Source organism: Sebastes fasciatus, chromosome 9 (assembly GCF_043250625.1).
Source record: "Sebastes fasciatus isolate fSebFas1 chromosome 9, fSebFas1.pri, whole genome shotgun sequence".
Lineage (NCBI taxonomy): Eukaryota > Metazoa > Chordata > Actinopteri > Perciformes > Sebastidae > Sebastes > Sebastes fasciatus.
Window position 1 is genome coordinate 11,754,114 of NC_133803.1, and position 18,155 is coordinate 11,772,268.

General features: G+C 39.5%; 1 protein-coding gene across 4 annotated transcripts in view; it reads left to right on the top strand.

The window, feature by feature from the left end:
* LOC141773910 (protocadherin-15-like) overlaps nucleotides 1-18,155 on the top strand; it is a 316,265-nt gene that overhangs the window by 61,099 nt on the left and 237,011 nt on the right. The window contains exon 1 of one of the 4 annotated variants that reach the window (XM_074646069.1): nucleotides 91-398. The exons of 2 other annotated variants lie outside the window; for them this stretch is intronic. The gene's annotated coding sequence lies outside the window, so the exon portion shown is untranslated. Of the gene's footprint in view, nucleotides 1-90; nucleotides 399-18,155 lie in introns of those variants that run through there. One more of the 4 variants, XM_074646071.1, reaches the window with a different exon arrangement.

Here is an 18,155-nt window from a genome sequence, read left to right on the forward strand (position 1 = left end):
TACCTTATAGTTGGTCAGTTGCATATCTAGCAGATAATGATGCGGGTGGTGGGAGGAGGAGGAGGAGGAGGAGGAGGTGTAACGGGGCTTTAGCCGGGATCACCTCTACTGACCGGTGTAATAAGATTAGTACCTGCTTCACACGTCATGACCAGCGAGAGAGAGAGAGAGAGAGGGAGGGAGAGACTTGAAGCGGGCAGCTCCATACTCACATTCAACACCAGGATACATCCAAACGGTGAAGTAGTTCCTTACTGTGTCGGACTAGAAAGAGTCTGGGGCTGCAGCCGCAGGAAGCTGCTGATGTGCCCGTGTGAGGAGGAGGCTCAGCCGGCGTTTGTGGCTCTTTTTCCCGTCTGAAAGGGATTTTTATTACGTACTTCTGGAGCCAAAACATGGTAAGACTATCGTTATTCATAGCCCAAATTCGGCTACTGTTCTCAGTGTGTTATTTGTGTATTTGACCACGGGATAGGAGCTTGCATTGCCAATATTTTTCCACCGTATCATGTCGCTTCCCGGCCGTGAAATGAGCAGTCGTACTACACCTCAACTCTGCCTCGCTAATCTCCGGAGGGGGAAGTTTTTCAAACACTATAGTGAGGAAAACCTCGATGAGTGCGTCAATTCAACCAGGCTGAGCGTCGACAGCTGCATTTCTTAGTTAGTTTGACTTTTGTATCTCGCCTCATATGCATATCAATAAGAGCATTTTATTATTGCAATAACTTCCCCCTCGCCCAGCGCGAGGGGTGAGAGCGGTGCCACGCGCTGCAGGAGGCAACGGCGCGTGCCCCCTTCAAAAACTTCATTCACTCATAATGTGGTCTATTCATAAGGCTCACAGGGCTATATTATTAAAAAGAAATGCAATTAATGATTGCAGAATCTATTCACTTTAAAAGTAAATTTCTCCTGCATGGTTGGAGGTTATATTGACTACACCACCAACTATCCTGAACAGCATTCCTGTAAGTGGTTCTGGTGTCTGAGAGATAAATTGGAGGCATGCTGCTATAATATATTTTTAATGCAAAAGATATAGCAACGATGATAATATACAGTATATAGTCACATATCGCCTTCTATATAAACCTGCAATAGGCAGAATATTTTGGGCATCATTGGACAAAAAACTTCATAATAAACTTTCAGCATATTGTAATTCAAGTGAGAGACTTTGGCCAATCACAGGTCATTTCAGACAGAGCGTTCCAATTGAGCGTTCCGATTGACTGTGCTTCGGCTGGTGTGCGGTTGTTTGTATTTCTTCAACTGATCTCAACATGGCTGCCAGGTCACACACTTTGTCATTTTACAACTAAACTGATTTTGTTACCTGTTTCATGCACTACTGTCAGGATATAGTGACCGTTTTATAAAGATAACTTTCTTTAATCATATTTGCTCCAATTCTACCCACTGCAGCTTTAAGTATAGCCTACTCTTTTTAGATATTAGAAAAAAAGCGTTAATGATTGCAGAATCTTTTCACTTTAAAAGTAAAAGCCCATGTCTCCTGCATGGAGGTTATAGACTACACCACCAACTAATCTGAACATCATTATAGAGTCCTGTTAGTGGTTCTGGTGGTGTTTGGGACTCACAGGTGTCTGAGATAATTTGGAGACATGCTGTAATTTATTTTGCATGCAAAACACAGCAATCACCTGTAGCCTTCAATTGAATGCTTCACGTTGTCTAATTTCTTGCCCCAATAGTAGCTTCTGCTCTAATAAAGAACCTTACTATATGACACTTTGAACTCCAAACACAGAGACGTGCACAGACATTTTGGGAGGCAGGTGCTCAAGCAAAAAAAAAGGGCACCCCTCTCATAATAATTTATAAAAAATAAAGTTAAATACAGTAGCATATTTTGTGTACTTACTAGAGCTGTCAAAGTTAACGCGCTAACGTGTTAATGCAAATTAGTTTTAATGCCACTAATTATTTTTTTCTTAATGCAATCGATCTTTCAGATGTTTTAGCGGGCTCAGTTTTAAAGCTAGAGTGAAGATACTGGCATCAAATGAAGAAAACCTAAGGAATCCATTGGTACCAACCATGTCATACAAGCTTGTCACGAAGGAGGCTAAACGCTCCAAACTTAGGCTAAATTTTGGCGAGGAAAAACTGGCATGGTCATTTTCAAAGGGGTCCCTTGACCTCTGACCTCAAGATGTGTGAATGAAAATGGATTCTGTGGGCAGCCACGAGTCTCCCTCGTCACCTGAAAAAATGTTTTGATAAACAAGCTCTATTTTGATGCTTTTTTATGCACTCTGGCACCTTATCTACATGCAATTTGTGTGTGTTAACTGCGGTGTCTGTGACAAGGGAAGTTGAAGAACAAGGGGAAGGGGCTTGAATTAAAACTCAAAAGGAGTTGTGTATTGCGACACGCTTGAACGTGTTTGAATTGAAAAACTAAAATATAAAATTAGAAGAAGAAATGGAAAAAAAGTTTTTCGAAAAACAGCACTTATCTAGTCAGAGGCCAAAAGGGCAGGTGCTTGAGCACCATCTGGAGTACATCTGTGCACGTGCGTGCTTGCATGGCACATTTTCCACATGCCACAAACAGCAGAGCCCTGCAGAGTAATCATCTGCAAAGCAATCTAACCCTACATGACTCTAAGTGACTGTATAGTCCAGTTCCCCTGGAAATCTCATGTTCCCCATTGAGAAAACATGAGTACAAACTATCAACCCAGAGGCTATTCACACTGTTGCTGTTCAGCCAACCTGAATAAATGATTAATTATGGTCTGTTGTTTGTCATGGCATCATTTTGAAGCTAAATTCATGCTAGATGTGATCTTATTACTGCTTAGGTCTATTTAGATACCCAGAATAGGCCTGAGGAGGGAGTGCTATCCAGTTCTATTTACTACCTTAATATAAAAAAGGTTAAACGCATTTTCTGTCAAACTACTTACCTGAGCAATGCGTTCTAAGTGGCTATTTTGACTATAAATTACATTGTAGAAAAAAATCGAAAGTCAGGAGTTGATGACATTTACAATATAATCCACAGGTAGTTTAGATACTTGACAGGCTTCTTAATTAACAGGCAGTGCTACATCTATAGTGTGTACTTAGACATCTGCCCTGTAGACAATCAACATCAAATCGCCTCTGTAACCGTATGTTCACCTTGTGTGTGTTGAGATTGTTCTCATACACTGTTCATAGCCATACCTATGAAAACTAAATGTCATTTGTATATATCCCCATCAAATCAGTTCATATGTATTTCACTTAATCGTGAACCGGGAAGTATTAAGAGCGACAAACGCCACGCAGGGAGGAGGTTGGGGTGGGTCAAAAAACACCGGACTTTTGCCCAGTAGACTGGTGTTCCTACCCTGTGTGAAAGTGTCACACGGGGTAGGAGCAGTGTCAAGTAACTTCCGTACTTACACTTGCATGTAACGCCACTTCTGGAGTTATTTTAACCCAAACCACGATTTTTTTCCTAAACCTAAATAAGTAGCTTTTGTTTCTATACCAATGTTTTTTTCTATAGAAGCACTTGTATGTAATGTTACTTTCAGTGGGCAGTGCCTTTTGGGAATCACATTATGCACTGCAGGTAGCCCTAAGAGTGGAAAAATGCTGTGCAAGTACGTAATTTGGAAGAAATTATAATCAAGTGTAGTATATTGTGAAAATGTCAGCAACAGTGTCTGTGATATCTGTAAGACAACTTGTGTAATATGTTGAATTTACAGGATTTTACATCAATTTGATGACATGATCTTGATTTGTCAGGCATTTAATTCACTGAATAGTTCCAAAAACAAAATTCTTATCTCATATTTCACGTATAAACACGCATTCGCTGCAGGTTGAATCAATTATCAAAATAGTTGCCGATTAATTTTCTGTTGATGGACTAAGTGTTTTTGCTCTAAAAGTGTGATAGAAAACTTTATTCATGTTGGCTTAACCTCCCTGTAACAATATAGATACAATAGAAAGCATGGACATACGGATGAAGTATCTGTGACATCTATCAGGTTTGTGTTTGGAAGTTTTAAAACTTGGAACTAGGTTTCTAGTTGTTTTCAAAGTGCCCAACAAGACCTGCATAAGATGGCGTGAAATTAACATCAAGACCCTGAACCTTCTTTGGGGTTTTCTCTGAGCCAGTGTTTAGTGGCCATCAGATGAATTGCATATTAAGGTGCTTCTGCACTTCAGCTTTGCTGGTTGTTGCTTGATTGATGTGAGGTCTTTCCCTGTGCTATGAGCTTCAGGACTGGCAAAAGATTTATACCATTTTTATTGTCATGATGGAAGACAGGAGGCTCAAGGCGCTCTTCTCTTTAAGTATTAATAGGGTGAACTACGGTAAAGAGGTTATAAAATACTCTGGTACCTGAAGTGAACCAGGGGGGGATAAATTAGGCAGTGGTGAATTATCCTTAGAAGTAATGGAGTGTCTTGTTCATACCAAAGGATGTAGAGGAAAGCCCTCGGGGTGTGGCTCACACAGGTGGAAGTCAGAATGAGACTAATCGTACCGCTGGGTGGTCGTCTTCCATTAGATGGAGCAGGTTATTTCAGATGGAGCAGCTTGTTACAGACCTGGATGGCTTTCCATGTTCTTCCACCTCAGCATTATCTTTCAATATTGAAATACAATGCTCAGCAGTCCACAGTTACACAGCTCACGGCACCTCATGCTCGCATCGCTTCGGGTGAGCGGTTTGCATTCATCTAGTCTTCACCTCTTTATTACGTGCGCTCACACCAGGCAGATGTGTGTGTGCGTCTGTGATAAAACGGTAATTAACAAGAGCTGCAACAATCCCATGGCTGACTAATGATCTAATCTTGTCTGTTGCATCAGCGCTTCACACAAAATGCATTCTGGTGCTGAAACAAATAAGACTGCACTAATTCTGCCGCCCTTGGGCACTGAAGGCAGAAAACAATCTTGGGAGTTTAAAAATGGTCTAAATTTAGGCTTTTTAGTATCGCTAAAATGTGTAACATAAGCCACTGCCAGTTAAAGGTGGAGTTTGGCAATAATCTATAGGTCATTATAAACAAATCCCATTATAGACTAACAGGTCACAAACATACACTTTCATTTAAAAGAAGGGAATAGGAGTAAACAGTGCATTTGTTGGGGACTAGATCCAGCCACAGATTTGGTGCACAAGTAAATATTTGCTGCAGCGGGACCACGTACGAGGGATTAACTCCAAGTAAACACTGCCCATGTTTGAAGGAACATGTCACCCAGTGGAATGGTGTGCCACATTGATGAGTTTTTAATATTTTTTTGCACATTAATAGAGGTCTATGGCTCAGAAGAATAAGCTATAGTATATCAGGCTTTGTCTACAACGGCAATTCTTGTTAGTAGAATCAGTTCATTGTTGGTTTTGTTCTTTTCGGGGCATTTGTTGGCGGTAAGAAAAATATTGCCTGCCTTATCCATTAAATGGTGTTGATTTCAAACAGCATGACACAATCATGTTGTTTTTAGAAGGTAGGTTGTGTTCTGAATGAAGCAGATGATGATGAGAGCAGTGTCGGTGAACCAGAACTGCAAAGTTGCCCGCCAGAAAACCAAAACAGTGAGCAGAAAGATGCTAAATAAAAACTCTGTAAAACTGAGGGGAATTACCTGTGGGTTTTTGTCAGTATTAGCGATCCATTTTTACATGGCCATTTGATCCATTGTTCATATACAAATATTTCTTAGTACACCTTTAAATTTGGCTAGATATAGTCTTGCCCTGTGGAACACCAAAATGTCACCAAAAAGGTGACCATAAGGTCAAGGAAGTAATTAGGTGCAGCCCTGTCTCCTAAAAGTTACGTTCCCATACAACTAAAACTAAACTGCATTTTCAACTACAAAGACAGTTTACCTTTGTCTTTTGACTACAAATACATTTGTAATGATAGTCTGGTTATAGGTTATAAGTAACATTATTGAAAGTTATTATACAGCTTTGTTGAATACTTGATTCTGATTGTTCAGTCATAGCGTATACTGTCTGTTATTTCTTTATAGCAGACCATTGCTATGGACGCAGTTCTGAACTCGTACTCTGGCGGACTGTTTTTGTGTCAAATTATTGATTTCTTAAGTAAGTAGCTGTGTAATAAGAAGGATAATGTACAGCTAGCAGGTCTTTGTTGTGAAGTAAACCCCTTCAGGATGATGCATCGTTACTTACGTGGTATAATAACGAGTATAACAAGCTAAAAACGTCCACGGGCGGTTGGGAGGGGTGGTGGATGGGTCAAACAAACACAGGGCTTTCCCCCAGGGAACCGCTGTTTGTATCAACTTTCACTTACGTATTCATTTTAAGCCAAACCATGGCTAAACCACCACTATTTTTCCTAAACCTATAAGCAAGTAATTTTGTTGCCTAAACCTAACCAAGTAGTGTTGAGTTTTTTGTTTTGTTTTGTTTCAATTTACAACATTAATGAAGCGTTTAAAACTTTTCTAAAACTGCGGTCGCAATCTGGTAGAAAAAAACTTTTCTCTCGAAATGTAATTGAGAATGCAGTGTAGTTGTATGGGAAGGTAATTTTGTAGGAGAGGGGGTTGTTAGCTGAATAGTTACAGGTTAGCACTGTAGAGCAGGCTTGAATTTGGTATTTCAAAATACAGTAAGTGCTTCTCGATTTTGAATTTTTTGCTCTCAGATTTTACAGAGTGAAGAAACAGGATGAGTTATGAAAATGGGATTTTCATCATAGCATATTTTCCCTACAGTGCATTACTATCATAACTTACTTATCATTTAGCAAATATGACTTTATTCATATGCACAATGGACACCTCGGGGTAACCATTTCAGTATTATATGATAAGAGACTCGTGGGTAGTGATGCCTGAAATGATTTGGGCCCAAGTGTATAGTGAGAGGAACGGGAAACAGGAGCAATTGTGAAATGCGTTTTCATTCTTTTCACCTTCCTCCTGGTGTTTCAATTTCCACTGATGTTCTTTCACAGATTCAGAGGAGATGCTGTGGGTTGCAAGCCTGTGTAATGATTTAGCACCTTTCTCCCTCCCCGTTTCCATGTGGGGAAGGGCACGTACTGCACAGCAAGAACACTATTATCAGATCAGTAGCTCGGCGTCAGATATCAGAGGTAGTAAACTCCGCCACCTGTAGTGGAATGAAATGTGCGAATGGGAACCATTAGTACCGAACCAGTATAACAGGCTGCAATGAGCATGGAAATGAGTCAGCGAGATTGACAGATGATCAAATCACTGCACCAGGGGAATGGTGTATGCAGTTTTGAAAGAATCTATTTTAATAATCACACATTTTTTGAGTGGTGGATCTTTTCTTCCTCCCCCATCAGTCTCGGATTGTCTGCATCTCTGCCCTCTTATCGCTCTTTCTCACTCTTAACCCTGCTACAGCTGTCCTTATTACTGTCAGTTATGGATTTGTCACGATGTTTTGCATGTCAGTCTACTTATCATATGTGAGAAAACTAATTAGATAGTGAAGTATATCACGCAGTGTGATCTTTTCTGCATTCAGTCCATCAGTGCCAGTCATTGTTCTGTCAGTTCTTTGTTCAAGCCCTCATCTCACCTTTGCAGTTCCAGAGTGAGAGCTTAAACAAAGGTAATATCTCGAGGCTACAATACAGCTGCAGTATGGATTCTCTTAAGAACTCAGTTTAAGGTGTTTTGGGAAAATAAGTCAGCCTTAATAAGCTCACAGGAGATAGAGGTATTGTACAGAAGTCAAGCAGTAAAGTCAGTGGAGCGGGATACATCCTCTCCTCTAATTAACTGTAGGTCACATATCACATATTGTAACTAGCTAGTCAACATCTGTTTTTCCTCATTTAGTGGAAATGCTAATGAGATGCTCTGGGCTTTTAGCTGGATCTGGCTTGGAGAATAAATAAATAAATAAATGTGTCTTGGCCTTTGACCAATAATTAGTTTACTTTGTAATGACATGTTTATTGGAAAAGAAAAAAGAAAGTTTGATCTGCTCCGTGCTAAAGCAAAAAATAAAATGTTTAAAAGTTGAATTTAGGGCATTTGCATTATTTATTTGTTTATTGTGACTTTAGTCAAACTGGGTGTGTTCCAGCTGTGACTAGAGGGTGGCTGGCATTACATCTGTGGTGCCTGTCACCAGTGCAGATATTCCCTTGAGCCATGCTTTAAACCCTGTGGTTCTCTGCAGTGGAGACAACAGTGTGTGCTGAACTTTCTGAACGTTATACTCAGCCATGTTTCTCACAATTACAGTTTAGTACACACATTTAATTGAGACTGGAGCTGCAACAATTAATCGATAAGTTGTCAACTATTAGATTAATTAAGTCAACTATTTTGATAATTGATTCATTTTGTTTGAGTATTTTTTTTAGGACAAAAAAGTCAAAGTTCTTTGATTTCAGCTTCTTAAATGTGAATATTTTTGGCTTCTCTTGAGTTGTGGACATAACAAGACACTTGAAGACGTCATCTTGGGCTTTGGGACACAGCGATCATCATTTTCCACCTTTTTCGGACATTTCATAGACCAAACAACTAATCGATTAATCAAGAAATCAACAGATTAATTGACAATGAAAATAACCGTTAGTTTCAGCCCTAATTAAGATCATAACATTAGCATGTTATTTCAACCCCGGATTGCTTACATTCTATTTCATTGCTTGATGAGATGATGAGTGCTGCGACGATGACATATTTTTGTAGACCAACCTGGAAGTTAGTAATGCCCTGGTTCCATCGACAAAAACCCAATGGGATTTTTATATTGTATTATTGCAGTAAATAAGCTCCGTCGCAAACAAAAGTTTATGACACTTAACACGTTTTGTTCTGCGAGATACTTTACCAATTAGCTCCACTTTTACGATTTTTGAAGAGCTAATGCAATTGCCAGAAGAATAAAAAGCTAATGTTAGTCTATAAACTAACTACACTACAGTCGCATGAACGCGAGTATACACAACGAGGCCGTAAAAGGCGAACGAGTTGGCGTGATGACTTCTAATGTCCCTTACATACAGTATATACAGTACATATAATTTTTGTCTTTTTTTTTAACCCCTACTGAAATAACTGAAACAGCTCTCATCAAATATCTAAACGTTGGGCCTCATGCAGCCACAGACTATTCTAAATTATTCTATCCGGATGTTTCAGTGTATCTTAAGGACATGGGGCCGAGGTCAGAGATCTTTCGGGGTTTAAGCTTCTAGGAAGTGCCTTACTGTGCTTTTACTGCATTTTTGAAGAATCACTGTGACATATATTCACCTGAATGTTACTCACAGGGCTTTGTTGGCACATAAAAGAGCCATTTCAATACAAATGAGTGCACTCTGTCTTTTATACCAGCCATTACAGAATCCTTTGAAGCATTTGAGGCAGTCAGAGGAAGTTACAGAGGTGAGTGGATTGCAATGTGTGGTGGCTCACATACCACTTAAGCAGACTCTCAGAAGGAGAAATGTAGGTTTTATTTTGTATATCTTGGTTGAGCCCCATAGCATTATGAAACAAAAGTGAGCAATAAGAATCAGATGTCTTATCTCGGAGGCTGTCTTAGAAATCCATGCAGCATAATGCATCTGCCAGATATAGATTTTTGAAATGGATTGAGCGATTGTCTTGACCTTGGATGACCAAATAGAACAATACGATATATATTCATTAGTTTATCGAAGGTCTGCATTGCAGGCGTGGGGCAGATTGCAATGCATAGCATAGTTATCCACTCACTAGTTTGTCCCCTGGCATACTGTACCATGCATTTGCCAGGTTTTCCAAACAAACTGCACCTAATGAATTTACTGAAACATTCCTTAGCAGGGAATGATAAATGTAAATGTAAATCCACTTTTACTTATACTATTTATTGTACACAGCACAGCACACAGTGAAATTTAGTCTCTGCATTTAACCAATCCTAGTATTAGGAGCAGTGGGCAGCTACTGTATAGCGCCTGGGAAGCAGTTTGGGGGTTCTTGCTCAAGGTGCCTAGGAAATGAACTGGCACCTCTCCAGCTGCCAGTCCACAGTCTGTACTTGATCCATGCAGGGACTTGAATCAGCGAGCCTCCGGTTCCCAAACCAAGTCCCCGTGGACTGACCTACTGCCGCCCCATTATAGAAAGAAGACTAATACGATATTTTGAACCGATACACATTTGCAGTAAAAATTTAAATCTTGGTGTAAAAAATGGAAATAACACAAACTCCAACACAAAACTTTGTTGAAATGCTTCAAAGCATATGTTTAATTAAAAGAAAACTTTTCAACATTATCTTAAAACAAAAAGTGCAGGGAGCTCCACTGAATTTCGGCAATCGGTTCAAAAAATAACGATTCCGATAATTGTAAAAATGCTGAGTATCGGATCCGATAATCATCCTTGCCGGTAATCGGTCGACCCCTAATCGCTTCCTTTTACGATGTTTGGCCAACATTAATTTTTAAAAACATAAACACAACATAAACAGAATACAGTATAGATTTGTTTTAATGGTGACCAGATGCATACTGAGCAGGACATTTTACAGTAGAAAAATAAGCTTTTCAGTGCTCTCTGTTGGACAAATTATGTAATTTTGTCACTGATTCTAAATGACCTCAAACCTAGTTTGGCATTTCTGTATTGCAATTTATTGTTACTTATTGGCCCACTTATACACAGATACCAATATATCTGCAATTAGCTTATTTCGGCCAGCCTGGCTGATTTATCATTCTAGCTCTATGACAGGGGTATTCAATTAATATTCAAGGACGTCCAGTTAGAGAAAACATCCTCTAGCAAAAGTCTGGAACATCATAATGTCTATTACTTGCGTTATGATTCAGTGCCATATATATTGAAGTAGAGGCTTAAATCATGTTACTTTCTGTGCTCTGTTTGATTTGTGCTTTGTCTCGTAGTGGTGCTTCACATTGCCACTTTTAATAATCGCCGCGGTCTCGGAACACAAGACAAGACATATGGTTTTGAACTGCCTGTGGAAAGAATGAACATTTAAGAGTCTGTCCATCGTCTCTCCCGTGAGTGTATATTTCACTCACTGACTTGAATCGCAATGCTTATCGGAATGCACAGATTTGATTGGCTGAGAGCATCACGTGAGATGATTTACAACGCATGCAATTGGTCTGTGATTGTCTTGGGCTGCTACAGCAGTGCTGTAAAGGCTAGAAAAGCTGTTGTGGTTAACTCCTTACCATTCCGGCTCTTTTTTTTAGAGGGGTAAGGGTGGGGGAGAGGGGATGTTCAAGGGTAGATTAAAAGTCAACACTAGATGCCACATAGTGGTGTACATCATCTGAAAGCTGGGAACCTGACGATTAATCTGAGATACAGCTGATCACTGTGTGTCAAGTTGTTCTAGTCATAAATAAGAAATGAATATTCATTAATTAATTGATTGATTAATTTAAATAAATTGTGAATGTCTATAAGGGCTAGAACATTATGATAGAAGTCTGCGATGGCCATTCCCATGCTGTATTAAATGTTGCAACAATTTTTGGGTTTATATAATTTGTTACACAGATTTGGTGCTAAATCTAACCATTTTTTACCACTCAAGAATTGATAGAAATGATCAATAATAATAAAATAAATAAAAAAAAATAAAAATAAGAATCCCTCCAAATACCACAATAAGACACCAAGACCTAGAGGAACACCATAGAAAAAGCCATGCTGTGATTTGGTATAATTTTGTTTTTGACATTTGGAGATTTATGCAAAATTTGCATTTTTCAGCGATTGGATGGCGAGCACTTCTGTTCTGGAAACTGCTCAGAAACCCTCTTATTATCAGTCTACCGATGTCCAGTTTCAAAAAATTCAAATGAATGAAATGGCTACTATGGGGACAGACATCATCACACATGAATACAATTGGGCTCATTAGATCCACAAGAGTCTTAGCTCTACAGTCATACACAATTTATGCATTGCCTGGGACTGTTTAGAGACTCCAGTATGCAGACATATTCAAACACATCATGTTAGTATAGGTGAAAATAACATATTTGTAAGGCATGTAAACAACTGAATGTTTTTTTCATGGGTTATCATAAAGTGGGCATGTCTGTAAAGGTGGATACTTGTAGGTACCCATAGAATCCATTTTTATTCACATATCTTGAAGTCAGAAGTCAAGTGACCCCATTTGAAAATGTCCATGACAGTTTTTCTTCGTAGTGTTATTTAGCGGTCTTCCCGACAAGCTAGTAAGTAAGTTTGGAGCGTTATTTATCCTCCTTCGCGAAATGCTAGTATGACATGCTTAGTACCAATGGATTCCTTAGGTTTTCTTATTTCATATGATGCCAGTATCTTCACTCTAGCTTAAAAGCTGAGCCCACTATAACCTCCTAAAGACAGAATAGGCAGATATGAGTGGATAGGATGGTGAGTGGGTCTGGACCCAGACCGTGGTCCGCCTATAGTGACCTCTGCTCTACAGGGAACAATATGACATTATTATTATTTTTCGTTTTTTCTCGACAAAATTGCTCATCCAGATAAATGCCCCAAAAAATGACCACATGATCCATAATTCTAAACATTCCCTTTTGGATTTTATTTTTCTGTGAAAGGTCTCCATTGTGTGTTAAGGCTCTGGGACAAACCCTGTGACAATCTCCGCCGTGCTGTGGTTAGCAGGGGTTAAAAGTCACCCACTGAGGTGAAAGATTTACAAAAAGTCAAAAAACGTTCTTTTGTTTGGCATCAGCCGCATGTGTTTAAGACCATGTGGCTAAGTGCTTCCTATTGTGCAGAGCGGTGCGCCTTGTGACATGGATAGGGTATTGTTGATGCTAAGCAGACAGCGCAGAGAGTGGTGGTGGCACCCTCACGGACTGAGCTCAGCGAGGGTTTAGAGATTTAAAATGTGGTCATGAGATGACTAAGGCAGGGGGATTAGACCTTCTGAGATCTGTGCCTCACTCGCTCTGAATTAGAGAAAATGAGAGGTTTAGCGGACCACCGGGCTCTGTTGACATTAGATGCAGCTGAATACATTATCTACTTACTGCACTACGTGTAGGTTTACTTTTCAGCTTCCCATTGCGGGTTATTCAGTATAAAAGAGAGTGAAAAGCACAGAGAAATCATCGTGCAATTACAGTCTTTTTGAACTTTTTAATGATGTATGCACCAGTGCTGGTTTGTGCTTTTTGTTTGTGGGTCAATTTTGGTTCAGTTTTTGATTAGTTTGTTTCGTACAGTGTCCTTGAATTTATTCAACAAAATAAAAATAAAAATATATTCTTGATTTCAACAGAAGATGGGTTGTGCGACCGTCTGCTTTTCATCCACATCATCTTGACTTTGCCCTGCCCGCTCCTCATCTCAGCTCCCTCGAGTCCTGCAGCCATCCTTTTCTCTTGACACTAGATAATACAGAGACATAAAAGCCAACCGCCCATTACTGCTTATCATATGTTATCCTGCTTTCCTTTATTATATATAATAGCCTGTAACAAAATGTGCAATAATGTATGATTATAGCCCCCTTTCCTGATTATAGCTTTAACTTAACCCTTTAGCTACAGTATATTCCACATCATTAAAACCTGGTCTTTACCAGGGGTTACCTGCTTGTTACTTTAGTTGTATTTCCACAGGCCTGGTCATAGTCACGCTGTGCCACGCCACGCAGTGAATACACGCGTTTCCACTGCGGCCACACAACAGTAGATAAACAACTCGCCCTATTGTAGTATTATTTGGGAGCATGGCCTTCGAACCGAAGCTTTGTCTTGCGATAAACTGGCTCAGTAGATGCGTGGCTTTGCTGGTGGCCAGAGAGAAAGAAAATGCTGTTTATTGAAATCTCTTTATTCAATCCTCAGTACTTTTGCAGCTTCTAACTGAATCTCTGTAGTTTGGAGGATATTTCCACTCCTACGCTCTTGTGTGCTACTTCACATTAAAAGCTTTCCACCAGCGGGAGGCTCTCTTTGTAAAGCAGCTACAGTGCTACTGTTCAATAAAAATGGTCTACACAAGTGGTTCCCAACCTTTTTCCTTAAGGGATCCCTTTTCTATCGAACTGATGCCCCCTGGATAAGTGACATATTTTAGTTGATATTTCATATTATATTCAATGCATAACAATAACAGTACAGAACAACTGATAAACCATACAATTAACTCAAACAGTGAACGCAATAACTGCAGGAAGTTCGTGTAAAATGAGCGATAATGGATGAATTTTGAGCAGATTATTTCCTGTGAATATTGCATAAGAGATGAGTTTTCCTGTTATTTTTTAGGAACTTTTAATACATTTCTCTGCAATATGTATTTTTTTTTATTTTTAACAATACTTCATACTTAATAGGCTTCTCTTTTTTTAACAAATTCAGTGTTTTCTTCTCCCTGATGCTTGGCCATTGTTCTATCAGCTCTTTGGTTGTTTTATGCGTATCTCTTTAACGCAGGACGAGGCTGTTTAGCAGAGAGGGAAAACTCTGTGAATATGGCTAGTGTTCAAGTCTTCACCCTGAACTCATCCTGTTTACAACTTAATATTAGGGCTGACAATCGATTCAAATATTTAATCCAGATTTGCATGATTGTCCGTAGTTAATCGTGATTGATTGCAAATGAATCACACATTTTCTATCTGTTCAAAATGTACCTTAAAGTGAGATTTGTCAAGTATTTAATACTCTTATCAATATGGGAGTGGGCAAATATGCTTGCTTTATGCAAATGTATGACTTGCCCCAAACTGCATGTGATTATCATAAAGTAGGCATATCTGTAAAGGGGAGACTCGTGGGTACCCATAGAACCCATTTTCATTCACATATCTTGAGGTCAGAGGTCAAGGGACCCCTTTGAAAATAACCATGACAGTTTTTCCTCGCCAAAATGTAACTTAAGTTTGGAGCATTATTTAGCCACCTCTGTGACAAGCTAGTATGACATGGTTTATACCAATGGATTCTTTAGGTTTTCTAGTCTCATATGATGCCAGTATCTTTACTTTAGCTTTTAGCATGCGACCACCTCCGAAAGATTGATATTGCAAGTTGCGTTAATGGTAAATGGACTTGCATTTATATAGCGCTTTTCTAGTCTTCTGACCATTCAAAGCGCTTTTCACTACATGTCAGCATTTACCCATTCACACACACTGATGGCAGAGGCTGCTAAGGTGGCAATTTTGCCCATCAGGATCTAATCTAAATACTCATTCACACACCGATAGCTACGCCTTCGGGAGCAATTTGGACACATCGACATGTGACCCGGAGCAGCCGGGGATCGAGCCACTGACCTTCCAATTCGTGGACAACCTGCTCTACCTTCTGAGCCACAGCCGCCCGTTAATGCGTTAAAGAAATTAGTGGTGTTAAAACAAATTTGTATTAACACATTATTATTGCGTGAACTTTGACAGCCCTACTTAATATATAATACTCTTAACTTTAAAAATAACAATTTTATTTTGTTTTCTTCACAGAAATGAATGAAATGCTGAGATATAGGTCAACTGTTCATTTAGAAAAAAAAGAAAAAGTTTTCTTACACCCCTTAAAATCAAGAAAGCCTCGCGACCCCCATGCAGCTTTGGCGACCTCTAGTGGGGGTCCGGACCCCCCGGTTGGGAACCTGCTGCTTAGATGATTTGTCTGTGAGTTTAACCATTATACACAACCTTCTGATATGATATATCTCTCTTGGATACTGTTCATCAACACCACATCTTTACTTATTAATTAAGTCATCATTGACATTAATCTAGAATACCTCCTTATCATCCAGTCATTCAACAATCAAAAACACTAGAGCGCTCCTTTCCTCTTAGTTCTTAGAACAATCATATTTTTTTGCTAGTGAAAATACATTGCATAAACAGGTGCACAGGGTTTATCATGTTCAAACCATCTCATCCCATCATAATAATCATGAGAGCACTTGTGGCCCACATTAAATTTTTCATTCGCTGCCAGCAGCGCTGCAAAAACACATAATGGTGTTTATACATTTTCCCATTAGGGTCAGTGTTTCCAGCTGAAATACCCAGGCTAAACACCCCAACCTTTTTATGTCTGCATTTAGAATGGGCACCAGTCAGCTCAGCACGCTTCCACATAGGGAATATGATAAAATGCACTTCGTAACAGAGGTGGGATTGAAAAAAAAAAGAAGTTACATAATTAGGGAAACCGAATGAACATCAACTGCATAATAGCTTTTCATTTCTGTGTCAAGTGCACATTGAGAATACTGTTCGCGCTGAAGGCTATTCTCTCCCACAGCCACATGAATACAATGAGCACTCAGCTAGGAATCACTCGTCATAATTGCAGTTACATCATCATATAGAGGGACGCACATGCAGAGTTAGTGATTGAAGACAAACAAGTAAATTAAATTTAAGAGTAATGCATCAGGGGTTTATTACACTATCAACCCCCCCGAATACAAATACTATCGATATTGATCATGTGAATGCTGATTACTTAGAACTTTAAGAAGATACAAATGCAGCCTTTAAGACAACCAAATTTGACTGTTATCAGGCCATTAAATAGCCGTTATCCGTCGCACCATAGATGTGGGTGAATAGGGGCCTACTATGCCTACTATGTTGTAAAAATGAAAGCAAAATTTAAAAACAACATGCTGTAACATGTACAACTAAATGAAACGTTATGTTTTGAACACAAACAAAAAGGCTTCTTTAGGTTTAGGCAAAAAAACTACAACTTCTTTAGTTTTAGGCAACAAAAGTTATGTTTAGGGAAGAACATCATGTTTTGGCTTAAAATAACGATGTTTGAAGTGAAAGTGAAACTTAACGCTTGTGACACATGTGATCCGAATCCCGGCTTCCTGTGTGAAAACCCTGTGTGTTGTGTTCATCCATCGGCCTCAACCACCACCCCATATTGACCTCCGCTTCTGCTCCTGTCATAATTTCTACAGTCGTTAGAGGTCGTTGTTGTGTTCTGTTATACCTTCTTTTACTGCCTTGTGACCCAAACAGCTGTTTATGTCTTCTACTCGCACGTGCGGAAACAGAAATTCTGGAGCGCGAGTTTTACCCGAAAAGTTTTGGCAGAGCACCAGTTGTTCTCTATCAGCTGTAGCAGCGCTGTTTAGCCCGGTTCACCGGGTTAATCAAGCTCAATGGACAATGATTTGTTTCAAACTGTATGCCAACACTGTTAAACTGAAGTCGGTTATATTTGTGGTTACACTAAAAAATGTAATTACGACAGCATCACCTGAATGTGTCAATTAGTGGCACGAAAAAAAACCCAGACTGGACGGCGAGTACTTGTCCCCACAGCCTTCAGGCAGCCTCCCACTGCAGATTCAGACCGTAACTAATGATAGTGTTTATCGCTGCAAATGTGACCACACTCAATCATAAACAATACAGAATTAAAGCATATGGTCAAAGTATTAACACTGTAAAGCGTACTATTAACAGTGTAAAGGCTACAATGTGCCTTCATTTGTGTATTTCAGTCAGTCCGTTGTGCCTACCCTGTATGAACGAGCACAAGCTACAGCTGAGATCAGTCTTATCATGGAGCATTACAGAATCAGGAATACTTTATTGATCCCCAGGGGAAACGGGGTTACCTTTAAATTTGAGTGCCTATTTTCAAAAGAAATGAAAAAATAAGTTATTTTCTGCATTTTCGTTGGTTTTCCCCATTGTGTCGAAAATGTACCGAACCGTGACCCCAAAACCGAGTTACATACCGAACTGTGAATTGTGTGTACCGTTACACCCATACGACCAATAATGACTATTTAATGGCCTGACAACAGGCTAATCGACTGTTAGAACCAGGATAAATTCATGCAATCGTATCAGGGTAAGAAGGGGCTGCACAGGTCGTTTACACACAGTTGTGGCTTATGCAATTAATTAAGCGTGATTGGATGTGATATTTACATTTTGCATTTATAGCTCTTCATTGGTGTGTCTGGATTCATAGGTCAACTGTCTGACCAATCACAGGTGCTTCTTTTTTTTTTTTTTTTTTAAGTTATTTTTTTGGGGACATTTTTCCATCTTTATGACAGGACAGTGGATAGAGTCTTGAAAGGGGGGAGAGAGAGAGTGGATGCGGAAAGGGCCACAGGCCGG